Source organism: Anopheles merus, chromosome 3L (genome assembly GCF_017562075.2).
Source record: "Anopheles merus strain MAF chromosome 3L, AmerM5.1, whole genome shotgun sequence".
Lineage (NCBI taxonomy): Eukaryota > Metazoa > Arthropoda > Insecta > Diptera > Culicidae > Anopheles > Anopheles merus.
Window position 1 is genome coordinate 23,766,021 of NC_054085.1, and position 26,146 is coordinate 23,792,166.

The following is a 26,146-nucleotide window of genomic DNA, read 5'->3' on the forward strand; positions in this document are numbered from 1 at the left end:
AGTATGAGCTATCCGTTGGTCTGATTACTAATTACGTCAGCTCTCACAAAGCCGAATGCAGCTCAATTCTCCTATCGGTATCACTCTCCTGGTTGCTAAAATATTGACTATTAGCAACTATTAGCTGAAAAATGGCGACGGATTTCGTTGAACTTATAACCGTTGAAAGCTAATGTTTATTCAACAAATTTAAACTGGATTTTGTTATACAAAATATCCAACATTGGGGAATAACTACTACTAGTAGCTAGATATTATTTCGTATAGTTTTCAGCAGATCTGCTTTGAGTTAAAAATACACTCAATACAGTGTTTGTGATGTTTTAGTCAAAGCAAAATGATGATTTGGATATGGTCTTTTAGGCAACTTGAAGGAATAACAACAGTTTCTCTTCAACGACTCCAAAAGACAAGCACGTGTCCGGATTAACGAGACACGGCGGAGCTTCCGAGTATGATATTGGTCTCAAAAATAGAATGAAATTTTATTTCCTTTTTTTGGATCGCAAATGTCCAACCCACGCAGATTTTGGTTTCATATTTTTGAGCTATGGATTTCTACGTTTGATACACGGCCTACTCCAAAAGAATATTATTTTATTTCACCAATCAGATATTGGTCATAGGTAAAACAATTTGCTGAATTTGAATGAATTTAGAAGATTGATTTTTATCGCTTATGTTTCTGAATGAAGATTTTAACGAGTGTTTTGTGTATTCTTCAAACCTCCAGAAAGCTTGTTTGAGCTAAAGTCATCCTGTCAAAAAATGACATTAAAATATGGTAATAAAAAACATACTATGAGACAACCTGGAGTACATACACTTTAATTCTATATTCCATCACCTGATCTCTTTAATGCACCTTGGGATAAATGTAAACATCACATTGTTTTGCCAGGTACTCGAATCTAATTCTAGCTTTGAGGCTAGAATAATCTAGACTGAAAATCGCAGGCTAGTTTTGTGTGTGGTTTTGTATGGAGTGTTTACATGATTTCAACCTCCAACTGTTAAACTCCATACAAAAAGCTGACTAAAATCGCGAAGGGTCCCATTATCTGTACAAAAAAGAAAATAACCCAATATTTGAACTAAAAACAAAGTATGAATGAAACTCACAATTAAAATGATTAAATGTCACCTGCAACAAACCAACAAACCTTTACCAAGCTCTCCGAACTCCCACCATCATTAGCCAGTTCATGAATGCGTGACATGTGCGTATTCTGCTGCCAGTGTGACCTTTTGCTGTTGCTCTGCACTTACCTGCAAAATAAAAGGAACGAAAATACATTTTTAATAAATAGCCATTGACACAGGACGCGTCGTCTAGACGCGCAGCGAGAATTGTTAGATTTTGGTGAAATAAACACAACAAGAAGGAGTATTCTCCCGCTAGTGTGGTGCGGCGTACAATAGAATACGGATCTAACCCATTCGTCCGCCGTGGTGCTGTACAGCGGTGCTGAATAGCCTAATAACATGCTCTAATAATCGTCATGAATAAAACATCCATCTGCCCTTACACATTAATTCATGTTCCGTCACAGGCACGGCGGCGCGACACATTCCTTCGCACAAGCCTGATACTCTGAGATGTAGGTATGTAGATGCGATATATATATTTCGTGGAAAAAAGAAAACCATACCCTGCAAATATGAATTCGCTGGGAAAGAGGGCAGGCGCAATGAGACTGACATTGGTAGAATTGTGACGTGAGTTGAATGTCTTATTTTCACTTTTGTTTCCTCCGTGCGTGCTTCGTTGATGGGGCGCTGAGGAGTTGTGTATTAGTAGTGCCTTTCAGATTGATGAGCTGGATCATTCATTTCACAGCCATGCCATGCTTCTGCATGCCTTGCTAATTTCAATATGTTTTATTCGCGCACAAAAGCACACAAAAACTTCCCCAACAACAAATCTCACATCCTGCACATATATGCTGCTGATCCTTCTTTTTTTCCATTCCATTCGATGCATTCTATACCTCGTGGAGCTGCCCTGGAGTGGCCATTGTTGGGAAACAATAGTTCTGCGCGCATTAAAAATTAGCCTCGTCGAAACGCAAATCTTCCTGCCAACTGCAATTGCACCAACGGCAACCCTATGGGCAAGGGAAATGGATACGGAGCTAATTCCTTATAATCTTGCTTAGTAGCTATATTTTTTTTTCTTCGTCTCCGCTCTATTGTTCGCCTGCATCCGTGACCGAACCCATCGCGCATCCTCTCGACCGGCACATCTCAAGGAATTGGGGCGAGGATGGTGGTTGTTTTGTATTTGGTAGCTTTTTTTTGTTGTTCCTCACCCTTTCACGTTTGCACCCGCGCTCGCTCTGTTTTGCAAAATTCTTAATAACTACGGAATTTGCGATCGCTCGCCCGGAATTTGCATCATTTCCGGTGCTTCCCCCCGGTACCGTTTGGCAGCACTTAAGAAATGGGAAAAATGCATCTGCAACCGACCGACCCGAGCGACGAGTTCGCCGCCGGTGCAATAATGCTATTCACCAGCCGCCGCCCATACGGTGCGGAAATCCCTGTTCAAAATGAATGGTATAGGAAGAAGAAAAAGAAGAAAAACCCGCCTGAAAATGATGGAACCATGCGCGCTGCACAATATGCACTCTCTGCAAAACCGCTTTTCACCGAAAGCGAACAAAGCGTGAAGCGTATTGGCACAATAGATAGAGCATGATAATTTCCTTTGTCTTGAGTTGTGGGCAAGCGGTAAGAGCATATGGAGCAGCAGCAGCAGAAGCACACGAGATATGCAAAGGAGGCTGCTCCAGGACATGCTGTGGAGCAATATGTGTGTGTGTGTGTTTGCGCACTTTTCATTCCTTTCTCATCGCTGGAATTGATCCCATCCGTGGATGAGTTAAACTCTCAATTGTTAAGAAACTGGTGAAAGCGAGAAAAGGATTAAATTGAATTTCTTCTGCAGAAGACAACGGAGACAGAAGAAAAGTTGCAGTGCTAGCGGATGTGGATGGTGTTAGATAAAGGATTAACTTTATGGTACCTTTTTGTAAGGAACAATTATGAAATGAAGTGTTCAACAATATTAAATGTAAATATTCTAAATCGGTGAGTGTTAAAATGATCAGCGCCAAATTTTGGAAAATATAATCCTTATTTTGTCCCTAACTTTGTTTACAATCTAATCTCTTTTCCCCTTTTATTCTGCATTTTCTCCGTTTTCTTCGAATTCTTATCATACCTAATCTTCTTCCTTTTCTTTTTGATGCTATTGAGCAGGTCACTCAGCCTTTTATATCATGCGCAGTCAAAAATACTAATTAAATTGTATTGTTCTAATCGTTATGGGTGGTAATTCCTAAAACTACAACTGTTTGGGATCATGGCGAGATCACCGGTATTTGTATCTTACGATTGATATGTTACGGATTCATTGAATATCCCAAGATTTTCGAAGTATTAGCATTTTCTAAAATATCGCTTACGGCCTTTTTTGGGTTCTTTTTTATGTGGCCTAACAACGACCTACGCGGTCCTGTACAGGCTTCTGGGACTTATTAATACCACACAACCAGATATAGTAGGTTCTTTTATAGTCCTTCGGGAGGACGGTCCATATGAGGTTTGAACCCATGGCGGGCATGCTGTTAAGTCATTCGAGTTGACGACTGTACCACGGGACCGCGCTTCTTGCGTTAATACACTATTGAATAAAATTGGTGGGTTCTAGGTCCTATAACAAAGACAGTGGAGTATAAAACTTATCAAACAACCTTTGGTATCATATGAATGACAAATTAGTATAAAAATGAAATGAATTTAATTTTTGTTTTTTTTTTTTTATTAAGCATTATCGTTGAGCTTAAATCATACTCAAACGAAATCAAAGACAAAGACAAAGCAAAAAACTGAATTTAACGTCTAAAATGAGCTACATTTTGTTTTCAATCTCTAAAATCGCTTGTCTAACTTGAATTCTTGCTTTGAACCTTTCAAATCATTTAAACTTACAGGGTTTTCGAGGATTATATAGAAATGTTTAGCGAGTTGTAGTTTTGCTCAGGCATATAATAGACCCTTTCAGCGAGATATAGAATTGTTCGAAAGTAGGCTTTGACATGTTCAGCGATTTTGTAGTGTTGTCATTAGTTTTGTTTACACCCTGAGCCGCAGCATTCAATTTTTCATTCTTAAATACCATAAAAGTAGCAAATAATCATTCCCCAAGCTGTTTAATACATACATTAGTTGAAAAAAGCATATTTGTTCGAAAACCGTTTGTTTACCTCCTGATGAGAATGATGCAAGTTGCAGTCCAAGGGGTACGAAAGTGACAGCTCTACAGTATAACCGAACATGTCAACGCCTACTTCCGAACAATTCTATTTCTCGCTGAAAGAGTCTATTATATGCCTGAACGAATCTATAACTCGCTGAACATGTCTATATAATCCTCGAAAACCCTGTAAAAATGCAACATTTTCATAAACGCAACATGTAAACCTTGCCAGGAATTAAATCGCCTCCTATTAAATGCAACAATGTTGCTGCTCCGGAAAATGCAATTGAAAGTTTAGAGAAAAAAAAATTGCAATGAAAGATAAAGACGAAAGCTCATTAGATCGCAAAGTACACCATTCCCGTGCCCGCGGGTCCCGCTCGGTGAAGAAAAAGAAACCAAAACCACTTCAGCACGATTGTCTGATCGGTATGAATCTGTTTATTTTTTTGCCTTGCTTCCGCCCTATAAGGTGGAGGTTGCAACCATATAGTTTCGCTCCGCTATTAGACGGGCATAATTTTGCTAGTGAGCTCCCCCCCCCCTTTCCCGCCCTTTTTGCTTGTGCGTTGGAATATTCCATAATTTCTGCACACATGCACACAACTCTTTTCACCTTCATCTAATTTAAAGCTGTGCTTCTCGCCGCATGCTCACGCCCGCAAGGCATCCATTCTTCATTCTACGTCGAATCCATACTCCACACACTCCTACGAACCTTCGCGGGAGGGACTCCGACGCAAACGTGCATCGGCAGAGGGAATAGGGAATGAAAAGCAGAAAAAAACGCAGACACTTTTTCTATGGACAGAGCCGTCCATTTTTCCACGACCGGCAGACGACGGAAACAGTGGCATTGTGTTTCGAGTTGCACTCCGCGCCAACTAACGAATGGCACACTACGACGGTGACGACGGTGATGCTGGCAAGCCGATGCATATGGAAGGCACGGACAGTATACGTAGCAACACACATGCGAATTGCACTTGGTTCGTACTTTTCTCTCTGTACAGCGCGCTTGGAATGTATCCAATGGAAAGAAATAGTGCAAGTCGAGGAATAAAATAATACAACCCATTACGGCACGCTGCAACCGGCAATTGTGCAACTCTTATGTGTGTGTGTGTGTGTGCCCCTTTCCGAACAAAGCCGCCCGGGGTGTTTGGGGTGCACTCGGTGCATGAATGGTAAGGACTCGGCGCGCGACGCGAGAGCTTGTCTGCTCTTTTGCTGCTTTTTTTTAACTTCCTGCGATGCGCGCACCACGCTCTTTTCGCGCACGCTTGCTCGTTTCGTTGGTGGACTGCAGAGTTTTTGTGTTGCAATCCTCCCGGGTGAAATTGGCATTCATTTCTGTTTTTTTTTCTTCTTCTTCTGTTCCTCCTGAGCTGGGGGAAATTATTTCATTTCCGAAAATTTAATTAATTCCCTTCAGTTTTATTGTGCGCCGCGCAGCACTTTACACACGAGCACACCGGCACCGTTGGGCCCTCGGTTTTTCCTTTATTTTTTCCCGAAGTTCTCATTTTGTCGTTTTGTCATTTTGTTGTCCTTTTTGCTCAATGTTGGTGTTTTGTATTTTTTTCTTCAGTTTTTTTTATGGTTATAAAAACGTGTTCTTTTTTTTTTGGGTTTACCATTTTTTTGCTGCGTTTTTTGTGTGCCTACCTGTTTGTAAGGTTTCGGGGGTTTACCTTATGCGGCAACATTATTTCCTCATTTTATGCTGATCCGTACGGTGCTTGCACTCTTCTCTGCTTCTTTTTCAACGCATTTAACTCATTAGCAGGATAATTTAATCAGGATCATTTGCTTTTTTTGCTGCTTCTCTGCTGTATGCACATTTGCTGTTGTCGGTGCTGCCGTTTGACGAATCGAAGGCGCTTTATTGATGGAAATGAGACTGGTGGGAATGGAACAGGAAATTCCATACCATTCCTCTCCATCATCAATATTGCATCACGCGAAAGTGGTGTTTGCTATAATTGATGGAATCGTTAGCACACGCAGCAAAAACCACAATTTGTGATAAAGTGACCCATGAATTGATGATGGAATGAAATGTGTTAATAGAAAAGGGGGAGACGAGACAGAAGAGGCAGAGCAAATCTTGAAACAGGTGTAAATGGAATGGAACAATGAGATGAATCAATGGAGGGTATTCAAGTGCAGCAAAATCAATAATTTATTGTTTATGATATTTTGGCCGACAAGAATGTCGTTATGGTTATTTATTTATTTATTTTTTGGTTAATAAATGTTTGACAATTATTTAAATGAATATTTTACTACACATTGCATACATTTGATACTAATGGTATTTTGCTGAATGATATAAACTATGTCGACAATTGTGTTGAAAATTTTATTTAAAAATTGAAATCATTTAAAATAGAACTAAGTTACTAGAAGATATCTGTCAAAAGTAAAACAAATCTAGATAAAAAGAATATGTTTGTTTTATATTCTAAATTGAATTGTCTTGTCTTGTTTTGAACTTTTGACTTGTCTGATTGGGACGAACTTAAAAAAAAGTATTAAAATTATATTTAATGACTAACAGATGCGAAAGACTTATTTGTGTGCTACTTCTTTTGTTACAGGGTTTCCCACGATTTATTGGTCGGTTTTCGCAATTTTTTCGGCTCGTCTCATGATCTATTCATCGTATGCCATAGATTTTTGGTTCGTTCCCATAATTTATTGGTATCGTCCGATTGGACATTAATTAAACTAAAAAAATCTGGGAAATGCCCAAAAAATCCTGGGAACACACTAAAAAAATGGGAAGCAACCAAAAAAAATATGGGAACTAATCAATAAATCGTGGGATACCCTGTACTAGTTCAAATGTTATCTTTTATGTTAAGTTTGAAATGTGATTTGACATTCTATTTCTGAAATTGTTTGAATTTTCTAAGCTGTAAACCGAATAAAATAGATTAATTTCATTTTAGTTAGATTATTTCAAGACAATTTACAGCATTACTGAGTTCCATTAAGGGCAATGCAAAGAATGTAAATATTTTCTTTGCTTTGCCCTTAATGAAACTCTGTAATGCTGTAAATGGCTTTAAATAGTCGAACTAAAATGAAATAATAATCAAAAAAGATTATTTCGGTTTCGGTTTTCGGTAAATTTCACCGGAGTTGCACTAAATTACTTTCCTTACTGTAATGCCTGTATTAGCTTTGTGGCTCTTCATCCATTTACGAGCACACCGGCAAGAAGAGATTGGCAAACATGGAAATGTACTCAACCGGCGTATCGCAATCTGCATTGATGCAGCCAGACCGCTCTAAATGAAGAGTCCTACCGGTTTCAACACGTTAAGATAAATTTGCTCCCCTCTCAACCCCGAAATAATAAAAGCACAAAAAAGATGCCATTCTGCATTTAGCCATGGGCATGATTTATAAATGGCTGGCTAATAAGATTCTTTTTTCCACGAAGCAGTGCTGATACTGATGCTGTGCAAATTGTATAGAGCCTTGCGTGAATGAATGAATGGATGGATGGTGTGTGTGTGCGCCATTCTCCCAGGGCACCGAGCAGCAGCAGAAGCAGCGGCAACACTCTCGTGAGGTCCTTTTGTTCCCCCCGGAGCAGCCCGATTGCATCCTTCCATGGTACCATGGATACCATTGAGACGTCAGACTTCATCATCATCATCATCGTCGTCGGTTGCACAGTGTGCAGGAACGTGCGACCCAAATGACAATTTGCAATATGAAATTCTCTTCTAGCCCTCACCGGAGCAGCCGACACGACACGATTGCATAATTATCTTCTGTACCGCACCTGAACCTGAAGCATCCTATTTGCGACGGTGGCGATGGTTTGCGTGTCGCTGAGCGCTAGGGAAAATTCACCTGCCCTGGTGGTGTACTTGTACGATGTACAACGGCTGGTGCTATTTTAACTGCAAATGGAATGGTAAATATTTGCATCGCCATGCGGGGGTGTTGTTGGGATGCGTTCGGCTATGAACACTAGATTGATGGGCAACCGTCAAGGACAGGGGACGAACCGAAGGACGACGCGCGTTGGTTCCGAGACCCGAGAAGTGGGCTCTCGAAACCGTGGGCCGTGCACGATGCCCTTCAGTTTGCGCTGAGCCGATCCTTTTTTGGGTGTTTGCTGCTGGAGCCCAACGATGCATCCTTTCTTTTTTTTTGTTATGCCCTCCGGAGCATGCAGTCGATACTAACCGGCCATTTTATTACTCAGAACCATACACAAAGAGGAGTTGCACGATGAGGAAAGAGTTGTCTGTTGGAAGCAAGGATGCTTGCGGGAGCTGTCGCACAACATAATAAAATGCTCCAGTGTACCCATCGTCGTCCTCATCCTCATCATCGTCGTCGTCGTCGTCCGGCGTTCGGGCAGAAGCTGTTGATCGTATTTCATTCGTCGGCGGCACGGAACCAGCACGACCTGTGCATACTTATTAGCCTTTAGTTCCTCGGAGATAGTCGAACCGCCGGCACCAAGACAGACCAAACGGGGAGGGGGCCAGAGAGAGTAGAGTGTGAGTGCGAGAGAAATTTTCTTTTCTGCACACTATTTGAAACATGATTCCCATACGAAAAACTTCATAAAGCTTCACAGTCTGAAGCAGCGAATGTTTCCGACCACGTGACACACCGAGCGTTTTTTTTTTTTTTGTGCTGCTGGAGGGAACGCAGGTGAGATTGAGTTAGAAGTATGGGTTTTATGGCATCGGTTTGCGCAAAACTTTTCTCACATGCTTAAGAAGATTGTGGCGATGGACCAACAGATACACACACACATACATATAACCGACAGCAGCATCAACATGGGGACGTGTTCAAGTGACGACCAAAGCGTTAGGTCCGAGAGCAAGATGACAGCACGCGGGACTCAGGAGTCGGAGGAAGATGAACGAGGCTCATACGTTTTATCTCCGGCTCGTGTTTATGGTAGACCCATCGATTCAACAGTCGTGTTTGGACGATGGATTGGGAATTCAAATTTGTGAGAATTTGTCCCCAAGCGGGGACACTCGTGTGATGGAAGAGGAGTTCTCTACTGACAAATCGCCTTCGGGTTGGACAGATAATGATGCATCTGTAATGCATTGAAAGTGGTTTGAGATGGGTTGGACATGTTTGTAAAGTGTGGCAAAAAACTAGCACAAAGATATCGTTTCTTTTGATGGACTTTTTCATCGTTATGTTCCTCTTTTTGTTATGCTGTGGTGGGTATAATAACGTTCTTGTCGCGCACACGAAAGTGTCTTTCGGAGCAGCAGCTTAAGACAGGCACAGTACACGCCGACTTAAGCACAATAATAACGCACCAACTGGTTCTTGGCAAATAATCGATTCATTAGTTTATTCAATTGATTTTATACTCTAAAAATGCTGACCGTCGTCGATCAGCATATTTTTCTTAGTCTATTCTTCTTAGCCTATTTTCCATTTAATCGTTAAACCAGCGCGCATCGCTGGCGCGTTGCATAACGTAGCTAGTCAGCATTTATTGACCTAGCAACGCTTTGTTTTTTAAGCCTAAATTGTCGTCAGCGACATCCCTCCCCCCGTAAGTCCTCGTAGGGGAGTTACAATTCTAGGTTTAAAGTGGGTGGCCTGCATGGAGGAGGACCAATATTTTGTTTTAGATATTTCTTGATTAACATCGCGGAAACCAAGATTACCGTAATAGAAACACTTAGTATGGTTATTGAGAAAAGTACATAGTTACTAGTTACCGATTCTACTTCGTTAGACTTATCTTCTTTTGATATGCTTAAATTTAACATGGGTTTAAAATATGCTCTAACTTGCTCAGATTTTATTAGCATCGTCGGTTGTATTTCGAACTTGCTCGTCAAAATGCTACAGTCTAGTGACAAGGTTATGATTCCGATTGAGCAGCTTGGGGTAGTGAGTGTTTTGTTACATTTTAGTAATATCTTATCAGGGTTGGTAGAGAAGAACAGAATACTGTTTGGATTTGTAAGTTGTATAAATTCAGTGACTTCTGGCCCTATTTCCTTTGAACTACATCTGGTACCACTTTCTGTGTGTAGTAATGCTGATGCTATGCAGTCTGGTTCTCGTTGTATTATTTTCTCAGAAGATATGTAGTGCGATTCGTTCAGTTTAAAAATTTCCTTCGGGTATAAGTAACTAGTTTCGTTGATGGCTATTGTTTTTTCATGTATGTCTAAAATCGTATGATTGGCAAAGTTTGGAACGGCTATGACTTTAAACATCTCGTAATTTTCTATCGATACAATTATGTTTTTGATAGAAAAGACTATTTCACCCTCTTCTATTCTCCTATTGGTTATTTCCGAGTATTCTAAAACGTTATAATGACTTGCCATCTTTCTTCTTATAGTTTGTTTTAACATCTCTTCGTCCTCTAAATATAATTGGGTTGAATCTATTTCGTGATACTTATTTATCATGTCTTGTACTAGAGCGGTTGTAAGCATGATCGTTTCTTGTATATACTTTGTTAGAACTTCATTTTTGTTATGCTTAAATTCCTTGCTGAGAACATCTATACCATCATAGAGTTTGTCTATTCGGTGACGTAAATTTTCTGTTATCTCATTGTGTTTTTTATTTGTTTGGGTCAAACGTTCGGACACATGTGTAATTTTTGTATCCTCTGCTGCTCTGAAGGCTGCTAATTGCTCGTCTATGTCGTCTCCCCCGAACATGAAATCTTTTAGTATACCAAATATTCCCCGGGAGCGTTTTGTCCTTTTGTGACTTATTCCTTGAATTAGTTGAATTGCATGGTTGCATTCGTGCTGAAGTGTAACTTTTAGATCCGAGAGTTCAGAGTCCGTACTATTAACGGAGTTCAATACTATGGTTAAGTGTTTTTTCAACGTTTGTAACGTATCCGTATCATTTTCCGGACGTGTCCCCGTATGGAATGTCGTTTCCCATGCTCCTTTTTTTAATAGGAGTGTCCCAATATGATCAAAATATATTCCTGGTTCAGGGATAGGTACGATCGATAAGCATTCGACTCTAAACAGTGCGGCTATGTATATTGTTATTTTAAGGATGAGCTCCATGATACGGGCCTAATTTTGAGCTTTTTCCTTTTTGGTATTTGACTTGCTAGTTCTTCTGCTTTAGCTTTTATAACGTTAAGATTTGTTTCTTTCCTTTTTCCCCAATTTGAAAATGTTTGATCTCGTTTTACCTCGAGTACTGCTAGTTTTACAGTTGGCCTGTTAACTAAATTATTACCTACTTTGATTCGTGCTGAACGAGTCTGTCCGTCTACGCCAGTTACCAGCTCGCAGATTCGGCCTTTAAACCATTTTCCTTTCCTTTGTTCATCGGGAAACGTGACAATATCGCCTATTTGTAATGGTTTGGCCGGTTGAGTCCACTTCTCTCGTTTAGAAAGCTTTGGGAGATACTCAGCTATCCACCGTCGCCAATATTGTTGTGTGATTGCCTGGGCCCTTTTCCAATCGGACCGTACCAATTCTGTTTTGGTGATATCTGAGATATTCGGCTCTGCCTCGCCGGAACAACCTAGCAAGAAATGAGCTGGAGTTAGGGGCTCGTCATCTTCTCGTTCTAGTGTTAAGTGAGTCAATGGTCGATTATTTGTTAGGAACTCTATCTCAGTTAGTATTGATCTGAGAACGTGTTCTTTATAACTCTCAGCCATGGGAAGCAGACTCTTGATTTCTCCAACCATTCGCTCCCACGCACCTCCAAAATGAGGGGCGCCTGGTGGGTTAAAGATCCATTCTATGCCTTCTGAGGCACATCGATATCTTATTTGTTTCATCTCATTGTCGGCTCCGACAAAGTTGGTCCCATTATCGCTGTATAGGAAAGATACCTTTCCTCTTCTGTATTGCAAATTTTTTAAGCAAACAATAAAGGTGCTTGCCGTTAGATCAATGGCTATTTCTATATGGATTGCTCTTGTGGTTAAACACGTAAATATAACACCCCACCTTTTTTCTGACCGTCTGCCTATCGTAACGAATAGGGGGCCGAAGTAATCTACTCCACAATGCGTAAATGGTTTTTTAAACACTGCTGTTCTACATGTTGGCAGTGGTGCCATTATTGGTGGGATTGGTTTAGCTCGTGCGTTTTTGCAGTATTGACATTTGTTTATTACGTGCTTAAGACTGCTTCTGAGATCTATCACCCAGAATTTTTGACGAACTGCAACCATCACTGATTCGCTCTTCTGGTGGTAGTACCTCTCATGATAATGTTGTAGGATAAGGTTTGTAATGTGATGCCCTTTTGGTAGGACAATAGGGCTACGTGCGTTAAATTGAAGAAATTTAACGTGTTCAAGTCTTCCTCTAGAACGCATGATCCCATCTTGGTCCAACATAGGGCACAGGCACCTAACTTTACTGCTGCCATTAATCGGGTTCTTCAATGAGAGTTGTATCATCTCCGTTTGAAAGCTTTCCCATTGAGCCTTTTTTATTAAGTGGCGCTCAGCTAAGTCAAGGGTAGCTTTATCGATTGCTGTCGAAAATGACAGGGATTTAGCCTTACTTTTTAACCAATCCAAGTACTTTAGTGCGTACGCTACCGATCGTTTTAGACGGTGCCAGTTGGAACACCATTCGACGGAAATGGCGTCATAATCTATTCTTTCCACTGTTCTCGAAGTGTTTACCCTTTTCCGGTCTTCAAATGTGTCCGGAATGTCTGGTGTTAGTGTTTTTATTTCTAAATTTTTGAGAAAGTCGGGACCATTTAACCATATTGACTTTTTCTTACAAGTTTTTGTAGCTTCGTCAGCAGGGTTTTCTGCAGATGCTACCCAGTTCCACTGCTTCGGAGAGTTGAACTCCAAAATTTCTCCGATTCTCAGGGCTACGAACTGATTATATGTTCTAGGCTCTGAGTTAAGCCAAGCTAGAACTGTTTTTGAATCGGTCCAAAAGAATTCTGTTTGAACCTTTAACCGCAATTCCCTCTTGATTGATTCGTTTAGGCGAGTGCCTAGCACTGCCCCTTGCAATTCAAGCCTAGGGATCGACAGTGGTTTGGTAGGAGCGACTCTTGATTTTGCGGCCACGATACTTATGTCGATGCCTAAGTCGTGGACTGTCCTAAGATACTTAACCGCGGCAAAGGCTTTTTCTGACGCGTCTACGAAAGTATGGAGCTCCCTGATCTTTACGTTATTTCCAATCGAAAAACATCTAGGTATAGATATGTTGATCGAGTTTTCGATTCGGTTTATCCAGTTTTCCCATTTTTCCTTTATGGACTGTGTGATTTCGTCATCCCAGTCTAGTTTAGTTTTCCAAAGATCTTGCATCAAAATTTTACCTTCAACAGTAATGTTGGCAAGATGACCTAGAGGATCGTAGATTTTCATTATATATGAGAACATCTGACGTTTCGTTAATTTTTTAATATCTGCCCTTTTAAACTTGTAGGCAAAGACGTCAGACTCTTTGTCCCAAATCAATCCCAACACTTTATCGAAGTTTTGATTTTTCTCCTCTATGCCAAGTACACTTTTCTCAGATAACCTGTTGGTTGGAATGCTTTTCTCTACTTCTTTTGAGTTGGAAAAGAAGTTTCTCATAAAGAATTTAGCATCATCATGTATTTTACACACCTCCGAGATAGTATTCACGGCTGTATCAATATCTGGATAACTATCTAGGTAGTCATCTACGTAGTGATTTTCAATAATCGCTTTTACTGCCTGGGGATAAATATTTTTGTAACGCAGTGCGTTCTCGTTCTTCACAAACTGAGCACAAGTTGGTGAACAAGTTGCCCCAAATGTCATCACTTGCATAACGTAAACTTGAGGAACGTCAGAAGGCGATTCTCGAAATAGAAATCTTTGAGCGTCTTGATCTTCCCGTCTCACATTTATTGTGATACATTTCCTTGATATCTCCTGAACAGCCTATTTTGTGTTCCCTGAAGCGGACTAGCACTCCGAACAGGGACGCAGTAAGATCTGGGCCGGAAAGAAGTTGAGAATTAAGGGATATATTTTGATTTTTTGCAGCCGCGTCGAATACTAAACGTGGTTTGGGAATGGGTTTATTATGGTTTATCACGGAAAAGTGGGGAATATAGTTTATTTTCCCGTTCAATTGCAGCAGTTCCATTGGTGTCGCCTTACGTGCATATCCCTTTTCAATGTATGCGTTTATTTCTTTATGATACCATGATTTTAAGTTTGGATCCCTTTCCATTGCCTTCTCTTGACTTTTTAAGCGCGTAAGCGCTTGTCCGTAACTATCTGGCAATTTAGGATTGTCGGTTTTCCATACTAAACCAATTTCGTATCCGTCGCCAGTATTTTTAAGCGTGTCTTTCATAATCTTTAACGCTCTTTTGTCTTCTTCAGAGGCACGGGTTGGAGTAGGTTTAACTCCAAATTCCTCTGTAGAAAAGAAACCACGCAAGATTTGCATCATGTTCTTGTTTTCTTCTTCGTACGTCTCTGTCATCACAAATGAGTTCTCTGTGACATTTGGCGTATTCGTTCCCCCAAAAATGACCCAACCAAGCCTCGTTTCATGGGCAATTGGTTCGTTTGGTCTACCTTCTCGATATTTTGCACCATGGCAAAGATACGAATGTGGAAGGCCTAGTAGCACGGTAGGCCTCGCATCTGCATAGCTAGAGATACTAATGCCTTTCAAATGTTTAAATTTTCTTTGCAAAAACGGAGCATCTATGCTTTGAACGGGAAGGTTAAGTTCCCTTACACTTCTGAGACCTTTAACTTGGAATTTTCTTTTGTTAGCTCCCTCTACTGTTATGGGAACTATCCTACTTTCTGTCTCTTTTTGAATGCTTCCGTCCGTCCAGGAGAGAGTTAGCGGTCTTTTTGGTCCGTGAACGTTTAGTTCTTTTCGGACACTTTCCAAAATGAGGCTAGTTGAAGAGCCAGGATCCATGAATGCATAAGTTTCGAATTTTCTTTCATTGTGGTGCAAAGTGATGGGCACGATCTGATAGAACAGATTATTCTTTTCCTGATGGCAATTTATTTTGTTTGTAGGTTGCCCTTCTACCAGATTTCTTTTATGAAGCATACTATGATGCCTTTTGCCGCAACCGTATACATTACATTGTGGTGGTAGGCGACAGTTTTGGGCGTTATGGTTGCTGTACTTGCAGCAATTGGTGCAAATTCTATGCCGAATGAAAAGAGATAATTTTTCATCGGGCGTCTTACCGTTCAATTGTCGGCAACGAGTGGTTTCATGAAGAAATCCACAAATTAGACATATCGTTTCCTTTTCTGGCCCTTTATGACGATGCTGCATGTTTTGACGGTTCGACCTTTCTTGTTTGGCTACTCCTTCGTTCGCGGCCAGTATAATGGCCAGTTCTTCAGAGGGTTTCAGCCATTCTGCTAGGTCTTCTAGCGTAAGATTCTTATTATCTTGTTTCCTACTTATTGTGTGTTTCAACCATTCGTTCCGAAGTTCGGTTGAAAACCTTGATGTCAAATCGTTTAGCAGCCTCTGATCATTCAAAAAACCTTCTTGTTTCAACAACACCATGTTATCAATGAGATTGCGCAAAGCGTTGGAAAATTCTAAAAATGCTGAGGGATTATCTGTCGTTATGTGCTTTACTGCTAGTAATTCTAACAGTAAAGACTTGTAAATGCTTTCAGCATTTCCAAACATTTTGTCGAGCCTGTTTAATACAAGCGGAACGTTTTCTGGGTTAAGCATTAACCCGCTAACCGCACGAAGTGCTTCGCCTTTCAGATGCCTTTGCAGCCTATTCATGTTTTCTAAATTTGAAAACTTACAGGCTCGGGAAGTTTCTTCGTAGGCTTGTTTAAATTGAGGCCAGCATTTATAGCTTCCATCGAAATCTGGAAGCTTTGAAAGTGTTACTTTCGAGTCCTTAGAACACAACGATTGAACCATTTTGTCTAAACTCTGAGTTAACAGTTTTACGTCTAAACTTGTCATTGGTTTTTCATTGACCTCTTCTGATTTTTTGTTTTGTATCTCTTCTTGTAGCCGTTTTAGCTCTTCTTCTATTCTTACTTTTTCTTTTTCTTTTTCTTCTTCATTTGTCATTTTTTCTTTCAGCAGTTTTTGCGTTTGCATTAGTGCTGACCTATATTCCTGCCGTTCAACTTCCCTATCTTTACACTTTTTGCATAAAAAATCTTTAACAGGTGATTTTATATCTAAGCATGACAAATGAAACCACCTGTCGCAATCAATACAAGTTATCAGTTTCCCTATCTCATCTGGGTTCGTGCATAATTTGCAGTGCCCATTCGGATTCTTTTTAAAATCATATTCCATCTTGAACTCACCCTGGTTCAGATCCGCTTCAGCAGAGTCAACTCCTATTCGGCTGGTCAGGGACGGCTGGATCGGGAGTGATGTCTTCACTGCTGCTTGTTGGTCTTCTCAGGATCAAATACGACGTCTTCTGTATTACGTGCCGGTTGCCCTCAAACCGAGAACGATGGTTGACTCAACCGGAACGATGTTTTCTTAGCGGTGGGTCGGCGGTCATACACACGACGGTCATACACACGATGGATACACTCGTCACAATTAATTTCATCAATTTGCTCTTCCTACGTTGCACTGCGTCGGATGCCTTATGCAATATTTAGCTCGCGGCACACGTGTTTCGTTATGCAGACTTTTATAATCACGTTTCGTCGGAGTTAACGTCCGATACTTGCGACGCACGCGTTTTACGATAACTGTTTTTTTTTTTTTTTTTTAACTGGCGCTAAACTGACGGTGTCATGTTGTGTTGCGAGAACGGATGCACCTTTCGAAGCTCGCGGCGTACACGTATTGGTCACCTTTTCACTAGTTCAGCATTTGCCTTATACGTTGGCAGTATCGAGTTCACTTTCGATTGCGTCACTTCACTAGCGGTAATGACCGCGTTCTATTCACTGTTGTGTCGTTGCACTTACAGTTATTTTGCACTCACTCACCGCCGAGGCGCTTCTCGGGTTTTGCTTCGTCGGCAACTGGTGCGTGGCCCTTCTTCCTGGGCTGGCTGTCGTATATCGGCTACGCCGGATCGTCGTCCGTCGCCGTTGTTTCACTATCACAACCCTGCTTGGGTTGCTGTGGGGTCTATTCACGCCTCTACGGGCTTGTTACTACTTCGGGTTTTTATTTCCCGATTTATTTGACTACTTGCCGAACCGTTGGTTGATGCGTCCTCTCTGGAGCCACCATTTGTCGCACACACGAAAGTGTCTTTCGGAGCAGCAGCTTAAGACAGGCACAGTACACGCCGACTTAAGCACAATAATAACGCACCAACTGGTTCTTGGCAAATAATCGATTCATTAGTTTATTCAATTGATTTTATACTCTAAAAATGCTGACCGTCGTCGATCAGCATATTTTTCTTAGTCTATTCTTCTTAGCCTATTTTCCATTTAATCGTTAAACCAGCGCGCATCGCTGGCGCGTTGCATAACGTAGCTAGTCAGCATTTATTGACCTAGCAACGCTTTGTTTTTTAAGCCTAAATTGTCGTCAGCGACATTCTTGTGTGTATAGTTTCTGAATTATCCGAAGAGATGTTCAACTTTTCGAAGGATTGAAGGAGCTTTGTGTCCTCATTTTGTTGAAGATTAAAGTTGGATTGCTTTTCCGAATTCCATGAGGCTAAACTACTCGATCCATTCGATCAACACGTACATTTTTGACACGTACATATCGTTCGAAGGGAAGCATCAAAAATGTAAGTGGGCTTATCTCGTACAAATTCAGCAATAGCAAAGGAGATATCAGACGAGATATTATATAGTTTGTTGGAACAGGTTTGAAAGATGATTGCGGAAGCTAAGGTAATATTACCATAGTAAAGCTGCTATTTAAAATTTTCTACAAATAATGTAATTAAATCATACATGAAAACTATGATTTAGTCAGAAATAAGAGATGATATGGTTAGTATACAGGTTAAAGTATACAGTGCAATGGCCTACAACATTAGTACATATCTTGGTCTTTCTTATCGTCTGCAGAATAGTACTCGCTCAAGACATTCAATGTTGAAGATCATTTAAACACTGAATTTCCCATTGACAACCCTTAGTTAAATGAGTGAATTGAATTTGTTATTTTTGAGTAAAACGTCTCGAAATGATTCAATTTTCTCAATTTCCTAAAAAAAGTTCCTAAAATTTGAAGATTATTTGCATAAGCCAAGTCCTCCATAGTGTTTGATTATTTCAAATAACTTATAATATGATCAATATAATATTATAACGTAATAAGTGATGTGATATTGCTCGAAATACATTAACGGCTTTTCGCACCTACATATTGTATTTTCCAGGGGTTTCCAGGGGTTCTCATAGTTGAGGAATAGTTTGTCTTCCTTCACTCTTTCCTATTGGAAGTGAACTTCATATGTTGGAAATTGAACTCTATGATACCCTTTTTGGACAAGCTGCTTGAAAATTCCTACTGTATTTGTCAAACAAGGTTGCTGTAGAGTTCAATCCCCATTACACTAAATTCATTTCTGTAATAAAGAGTCAATAAAGGTTCCCACTGCTATGAGAACTCTTAGAAAGCCCTGTAAAATATCGTGAGTCTCATACGCACAAATCCATTTCTCTCCTTTTACTCATACATTAAACAAAAGTAGGTGACGTTCGGTGGTCTTCAAACTGTGTGGTGGATTTTTGATTTGCACACAGCTAATCTGAATCCCCGCAACATGTTTCAAACATTGGACAAATTCATCGCACACGTCACACAAAAAATAATACCACTCAACCAATTGCAGAAAAAAGGGCGTCCTACTATACTTCACTCACTTAAACCAAGATCCCAACAATAACGTTAGAATAGTACATGTTTCCTTAACACCTTTCTTCCGCTTCTAAATCGTTCTTATTAAACTTCTTCCGCAGTTGATTCTCACTTCGAAACATGCAACACACGACACACCCTTTGGAGGACTCTGTTTTGGGGTAAGGTGTTGTTGCCGTTCGAAATGTTCATTAGCGGTAGCTTTCCCTTTTAAATGAGTTTTGACAGCCTACTTCCATAATAGGACACGACGCTAACAACTGACCATTTAACCTACCGCCGTGCTACACACCCTCCACCACACGTTCATCGCAAAACCCGTAAGACACACGCAGCAGCAACATGACGACCGTTTTGACAAGGAAACAACAAACACGGGGCCAACACGGTTTCCACAGTCTTTCCCCTCTGTTTTCCGAAGCAAGCAGAACTTCCGCCCTAACACGGTCCTAGTTACGACGAGATCGGTGCCTGTAAACTGAACACGCGTCCCTTCGAGGGAAGCGTACAATTCCGCACACAATACGCTCGGCCAATCCCGAGTCAGCAGGAGAAGATGTGGGAAACGGATTCTCGCATATTCGGGTGCATTTCTTCTCTCCGGCATTGCTGTGATGATACATACAGTACAAGATAAATCCCCGCAGCACTATTGCTTTCGTTTTTTTTTTTTTTTTGTAAATCCCAACTGACTGATAAGCCGGGCAGCGTTTTGTGTTTCTCTCTACTGGCCGGAAGCACCCCGGGGTCCGGCTGAAAGGATAGATAGAATATTGCATACCCTCTACATGCAAATCGTACCAATGCCGTAGCCAGGGACTACTACTATCCTCCCGCGCGCCACGGGAACGATTCAAATGCAGGAGTTTCCCGCTTAGCAAAGCCCGCAGCCCCCAAGCGAGGTTAATCAATTCGCCTGTTTTCCACCCTAACCCGATGGTTATGTTTCATTAAATTCCTGCCATTCCGCTGCTCCCTTGATTGTTACACAGCGTTTTTGAGCGTAATCCATCCATCCCACGCGTAGTAGGAGGGTAGGTAGGTTTGCCGGTTGCGCCTTCGTGGCATGTTAAAAAGGGGTTAACCTAACCGAGGCAAGCTGTTGTTATTTTTTACGTTCTCCTCACATGCAATGATTTTGACTGTAGGCCGAGCAGCTCGGGTTCGCTTATTTAGAAAATGAAGCACCACACAGACACACACGCCCTTACAAACACGCACGCATATTCGTATTTCTCTAACCCTGGGCATTTCTTGTAGAACGAGCTCGAGCGCGTTGATTCGCTTCGATTAACACGCTAAAAAGTGGCAAGAACATGGCACACAACCTTCACGTGCGCCAAAATGGGGGAACAGCAACACCACGGGTATCACATTACGTTCGGGCTTTTCGGGCTTGTTTCGGTTTCAATTGTGCAAACCCGGTGGTGGTGGTGGTGGATTGCCGGATGGGGTTGCGGTGTGATGACTAATGTAGAGAGTGATGAAACGGATTGACGGCAGATGGCAGTCAGAGCAGCATGAACAAGTTGTTTGCTTTGGTTTGGTGCTAATCTCGGTTGATTGAATTGTCTGAAGCAGGCAGAGAGCTGTGGAAGAATTGTTGGAATCAAGGGCAGTTTTGGAAGTCATGTTGAGACCCTAGAGGCAATCCTTGCAATTAGGTTGGATGTTTCAAGAGCTTCTAATTGATCCATTTGACGTCTTGAATGTGCATTTACTTTGCATTTTAACAACGTTATGTTTTTTTTTTTTTCTTTTGGCTCAACAACCGTTGCCGGTCAAGGCCTGCCTGCACCCACTTGTGGGTTTGGCTTTCAGTGACTTATTGATCCCCCCATAGTAGGATAGTCAGTCCTACGTATGGCGGCACGGTCCATTTGGGGCTTGAACCCATGACGGGCATGTTGTTAAGTCGTACGAGTTGACGACTGTACTACGAGACCGGCTTAACAACGTTATGTTAGGACATTAATTATCCTAAGGACCACTTCTTTACATTGTCGTCTTTTTGTATCCTTCATCATAAATATCAGGCTCGTTTAACAAGTTATTCTTCTTCATCTAGATGGGTAAATGAACTCCACTCGACTGCTATAACCATTCACAACCTTCACAGCTTCTTCAGCTAATGAAAGACCACACTGTCTCTTTCTTAATCATTTCAATTTCAATGCTTTTGTGTAACCTTGTATAACAACCTGCTACAGACACTGTACTCCTTGGTATCTTTAAACGTTCTCTATTTGATTAAAAACAATTCAACCTCAATGGAGAGTCCTCAAAACAGACAATTTATAGCCAGTCAGGCCGCAACCGAGCAGCAAACCGAGCGAGCGAAATAAAACAAAACCCGCGCTTTAAATGCCACTTAGCGCCGTTCATCATTCAATGGCATTATTGCGAGTGCCCAAGGAAGCAGCACCGTGCCACATAGCCAAACTAGCAAGCAACAACGAGGACGAGACACGAAATAAAACGGGAAAGAGAATAGCGAGAGAGAGAAAGAGCAAAAAAATAGTAAAATAAATTAAAATCCTTTGAAGAAAAGCTTCATCGTGCGGAAGAACAGCGTGTACAGAATGACGGTGGTGGCAACGTTGGACGTGGCGCGGGCGAAGAAAATGAAAATACCACCGAATGTCCCGAGGCAGCCAAGACCGCGCGCAACGGTATCCAATATAGAAACCGCAAGCCTCGAAGGCCTAGAAAGCAACCCGCATAGTTTTTCCTATGCAAAGCAATTGCTGTAGCCATTCAGCGTAGCTCTCGCCACGTCTCGCCACGGCATCCAACCGACTCTGGTAGAGAAAAGCTGGGAAACTTCGCCTGTCATAAAACTAAGAATTGCACCCCAAGAGCTACTCGCGGTGGCCTTTTCCTCCGTTGCCCTTCTCCGGACAGTGTGTGTGTGTGTGTGTATGTGTGTGTGCAAGCAAGTACGCGTCGTCTGCAGGAGAGGACCGTTTCACAGAGCGTGCACAGTCGCTCGTCTCAGCGCTGGCAATTATTATGCAAGGCAATGGTGGACTTGTGGTGCTTTGCCAGGACCAGCAGATGGGACCGATGGTGTAGGACAGAATCATAAAAAAAAAAACAATCCGAAACATAAAGCGTGTATTCCCGTGTTTCTTGTGATCGTGTTTCGCGATGAACGGGCGAACTGTAGTAGTACAGTTTCCTCGCCCGGCAAGGGAAGGATCCTGAATCATGCGAAATTCCACGCGTCGCTTCATCTTCGTTTTTTTTACAACTGAATGGTGGTACCGTTTCAAGTACAAAATGCTGTGTGAACAGGATTGTTTTTACTACTTGCTCCGTACATGGAAAAACTTTGAACTTAATGAAAAAATCCTTATCAACGCTCAAACACACACCCTGAACGCCAATTCTCTTTCAAATATATTCACTTACACTCTAGTTAAGCTTGTTAAAACAACTCGTTAAAATTAACACTAATTTTGAACAAATCATCGCTTGACAGCACCGTCTCTAATCTACGCACATCTAATGTAAACATCAGCCACTTTTTTCCCCACCTTGTCATCCTTGCCCCGCCAATGTGGCTTACCGTGCTTGTCGTCTTAACCTGTGCTCCGCCTGTTGATAGACTTCATATTTCAATTTATCAACGTGCCGGGCCGGCCGTCCCAAACTAGAGCCGAAAAATTGCTCAAACAAATCACGATGGCAATGACTGTCAAAAACATGTCACACAGTGAGTAGGAAAAAGCCGCCCATTGGTGTCTTTCCTATCCGTACGGCGCCCTTCCGAATGTATTATCACAGCAGACGGCTTGTGCGAGTATTAGAGCAGGGCAATAGAAAGGAAAAGGAACTCTACAACAGTTCCTCTCTCGAGCAGCAGTTGAGTCGGGTCACGCGCTTGTGTTGTGTGGTTCACGCTCGGGGAAGCACATGGCATATGCGTTCGCTCTGAGCAGTTCGTACGCGTGCTCGGTCGCTCTGGCTCTCTATTTCTTTGCCGTCTGGCGTTAGTAGCGAGTTTCGTACGGGGTTTGCTTGTGCTGCGTGTCATTTGAAAGGGAACATAGTTATGCATCGCTACAGCAACGAGTCGTGGTTGGGTAGGGTGAGAGCGTTAGTTGTGGTTAGAAGTTACTCTGATCTCTCTTCAGTTGTCGAATAAATCTTTCGCCTTTTACTAAAGATTTCCGTGGAGAGGGATACTCTAATGAGTCTAAAGTGAATTTTTGTCCAGTCCTGACTTCCCTCGCGGAGGTCGGGACACCTGATCTTAAGAAAACATCAATAATTTCACAGTATCGAATGCTTGCAAATGATGGATTTATACAGAATCGGAGGTTTAATTTAGTCGTAATAATCATTTTACAGTCATGTTTAAAATGAAATGTATCTCTATTATCATGTTGGGATGATATTCACTTAATAATCATCACGGTAGTATATTAACATGCGTAAACTTAAGTAAGGCCTTGCAATGATATCATATATTTTTAAATTGAACATTCAAGTTTTAATCGCTTTGGTATGTAATGTTAGTTTACCAAAAGTTGAGCGAATAACCAGCGAAAATTCTTACATATGACAGTCATAATACAGCCATTTTGATTACAACTTAACTAAATTTTTGATTTAAAGCCATATATACGAGTGCAGTCTCAATTATTCAAAGTCTCTAAAATGTATCAAACAAACATAAAAAAACTGATGTCAATCAAGATCTAAGTTAGCCTCTAAAAAGGACACAATAGACTTTAATATATATTACTAAACTTTCGTGCCTATGAATCATTTGTGAAAATATTCTGTTCTGGTGGGCAAAAGGAACAGTTTGTAGATTTGAACACTAGCAAGATGGAATAGAACTTTAGTTTAATTGTAATATCCCGAGTTCGGGTTGAAATATCAGAGTTAATGACTCAATGAAATTTAATCAACATAACTGCCTTAATTTGTACATCATAACTTTTAAGAGCATTTATTTTTTCAACAATTTAATTTATATACCGGTACAGTCTACCTCTTGCTTTTCCAAGGCGCTGTTGTTATCATTTCCGATTGGAAAATGTCATTATTCAATCCCGTTCTTCTAATGCAACCCCATCGCGCTCGTAACAATTAAGCAGTGATTAGCTGAGCATTGCCTACCTTCCGCCGCAAATTCGTTTCTGATTCATTCGAGTAAGAAAACGAAACACATCTCATAAAACAGCGAGCGCAAAGATACATGCTGTCCCCACTTCCCTCGTAACACATCGCGCCCACCCTGAGCCCACCCGAGCAGCAGCAGCAGCAGCACCACACTTTACGTCCGGTAGTCGTTAATTTTATTCTCAATAAATTCTTCCCAATCGTACGTATACTCATCTCATTTTATTACCATTCTACTTCTGGGGGTCGCGCCGCTAGACATCAAAGCGGCCCGGTGGCCGAGCCAGCCAGCCAGCTTAGCTCTCGGGTTTCCCGACCGTAGAAGTCGCTGAGCGAGCAGCAGTCTCTCTGTCCATACGCATCTTTGTGTGTGTGTGTGCCACCGGCCATGAGAACTAATCTTCGGACCTGCTTCTTCCCATTCGCAAACAGACGCCAACGGACGCAAAGAAGCATTCTGTATGCCATATATGGCTTGCTGGTTTCGCACCGCACAACCCCACTCCCGTATCAGAGTCTACCGACCAACACCGGGGTCAGAAGCCTGTGCAGGTCCGCCGGCGTTCCTGTTTGGTTGCGGTTCTCCGGCTCGGGCTCGATCTTGTTGTTGTTGCGGTGTTTGTTTTATAGAACGAAATTTGAGTACAGCGATGCTACCGAGCTGTGGGCCGATCGGAAGGGCCACGGAGGCATGCATTTTGAAAGGCACACACATCAACCGATCGACTTCAAACGGGCGACTTTGGAAAGGTTTGGGCTTTTTTATAGGGGGGAGAGGGAACCGTTTGTTTTAGAATTTATTTACTCCACGCCGAGCTGGTAAACAAAGTTCCAGTCCGAGCAGGCTTTCCGCGTACGTTCCCAACATCTGACGACTTGCTTCCTCGGGCATGATAGTTTTCGGAACTCAGCGCAAAGGTTCCCAGGAGGAACCTCTTTTCTTCACGCGCGCGTTTATCACTGCGTTTTATTTACACTACATTGAAGAAAACCGAAACGCGGAACTGGGCCTGGAGCTGGGAGAGTTGTAAGCTCCCAGAAAATAACACCCAAGTTGTCGCCACCGCACGCCCCGGCACCGCTTCTTCGTGCGCCCCAGCGAGGTGAAACTAATCTGATCCGACAACATCATCGACCCTTCGACATTTCTCCTATCATAAGCGCAAGAGGGCAACTAAGTTAAGCTGATATGTGTGTGTGTGTATGTATTTACGTTTGAAGTAAAAAATCTACATACAAACGATCGTAATCTTCAGCTGCCCTTGCACCAGTCCCGTCAAGCATTTTCAGCTGTGTGGAGCTGTTACGCACGGTTCGGTTTGTTTATTATTTCTTCCGACGCGGGGCGACGACGACTTCATACAAAATCTGCCCGGAGCTATGAAGTTTGAAAGCATTGAAGACTCTCGACCAAAGTGAATAAACAACATACCGGTGGACGAGATCAAACGCACACTTGGCTTGCGCGTTGAAGTCGGAACCGACTGCATCGATGCATTCTGAAGAAGCTGTTCAGGAGTTACCCTTCCGCTCAACAATGCTCTGGATGTGGCTCTTGAAATGGAGCCGTCAGTTGACTGTAATTACAAGATGGATTGGAAATCGCATCAAGAATTTCTTAAGCACTCTGCTCAACATTTAAAAGCCTTTTGAAGTAAAACTTCCTCAAGCTCAGGGAAGAACGGGTAACACAAGGTTCTACAAAGCGCAGGTTGGAACCTAGCTTCTTGGCTGCAACATGTAAAACATTGCCCAGGTTGTATGTAGTTCTGGCCAACTTTCCAACATCTCCCTTGTGATGGTAGATTTCACTAAATGTCCCCGGAAGGACACTCCTCCCTTGGGAATAAAAATCCAACTAGGTGCCAAAATAGTGGAGGAACGATAGTTCCTGTCGCATATAGATATTGTAAGGGGTGCGTTTAATTTGTTTTTTCTTCTT

The 26,146-nt window shown here is 41.8% G+C and overlaps 2 protein-coding genes and 1 non-coding gene across 3 annotated transcripts in view; 2 read left to right on the forward strand and 1 right to left on the reverse strand.

Moving 5' to 3' along the window:
• Positions 1-26,146, forward strand: part of LOC121600534 (conserved oligomeric Golgi complex subunit 8) — a 97,392-nt gene that overhangs the window by 37,908 nt on the left and 33,338 nt on the right. The window lies entirely within an intron of this gene.
• The window catches only part of LOC121600533 (tyrosine-protein kinase-like otk), a 75,968-nt gene that overhangs the window by 34,807 nt on the left and 15,015 nt on the right, over positions 1-26,146 (reverse strand). The gene's annotated exons all lie outside the window — the stretch shown is intronic.
• On the forward strand, positions 23,188-23,314 carry LOC121600706. Its single transcript, XR_006005873.1, has one exon. It is a non-coding gene; the product is annotated as a U5 spliceosomal RNA (small nuclear RNA).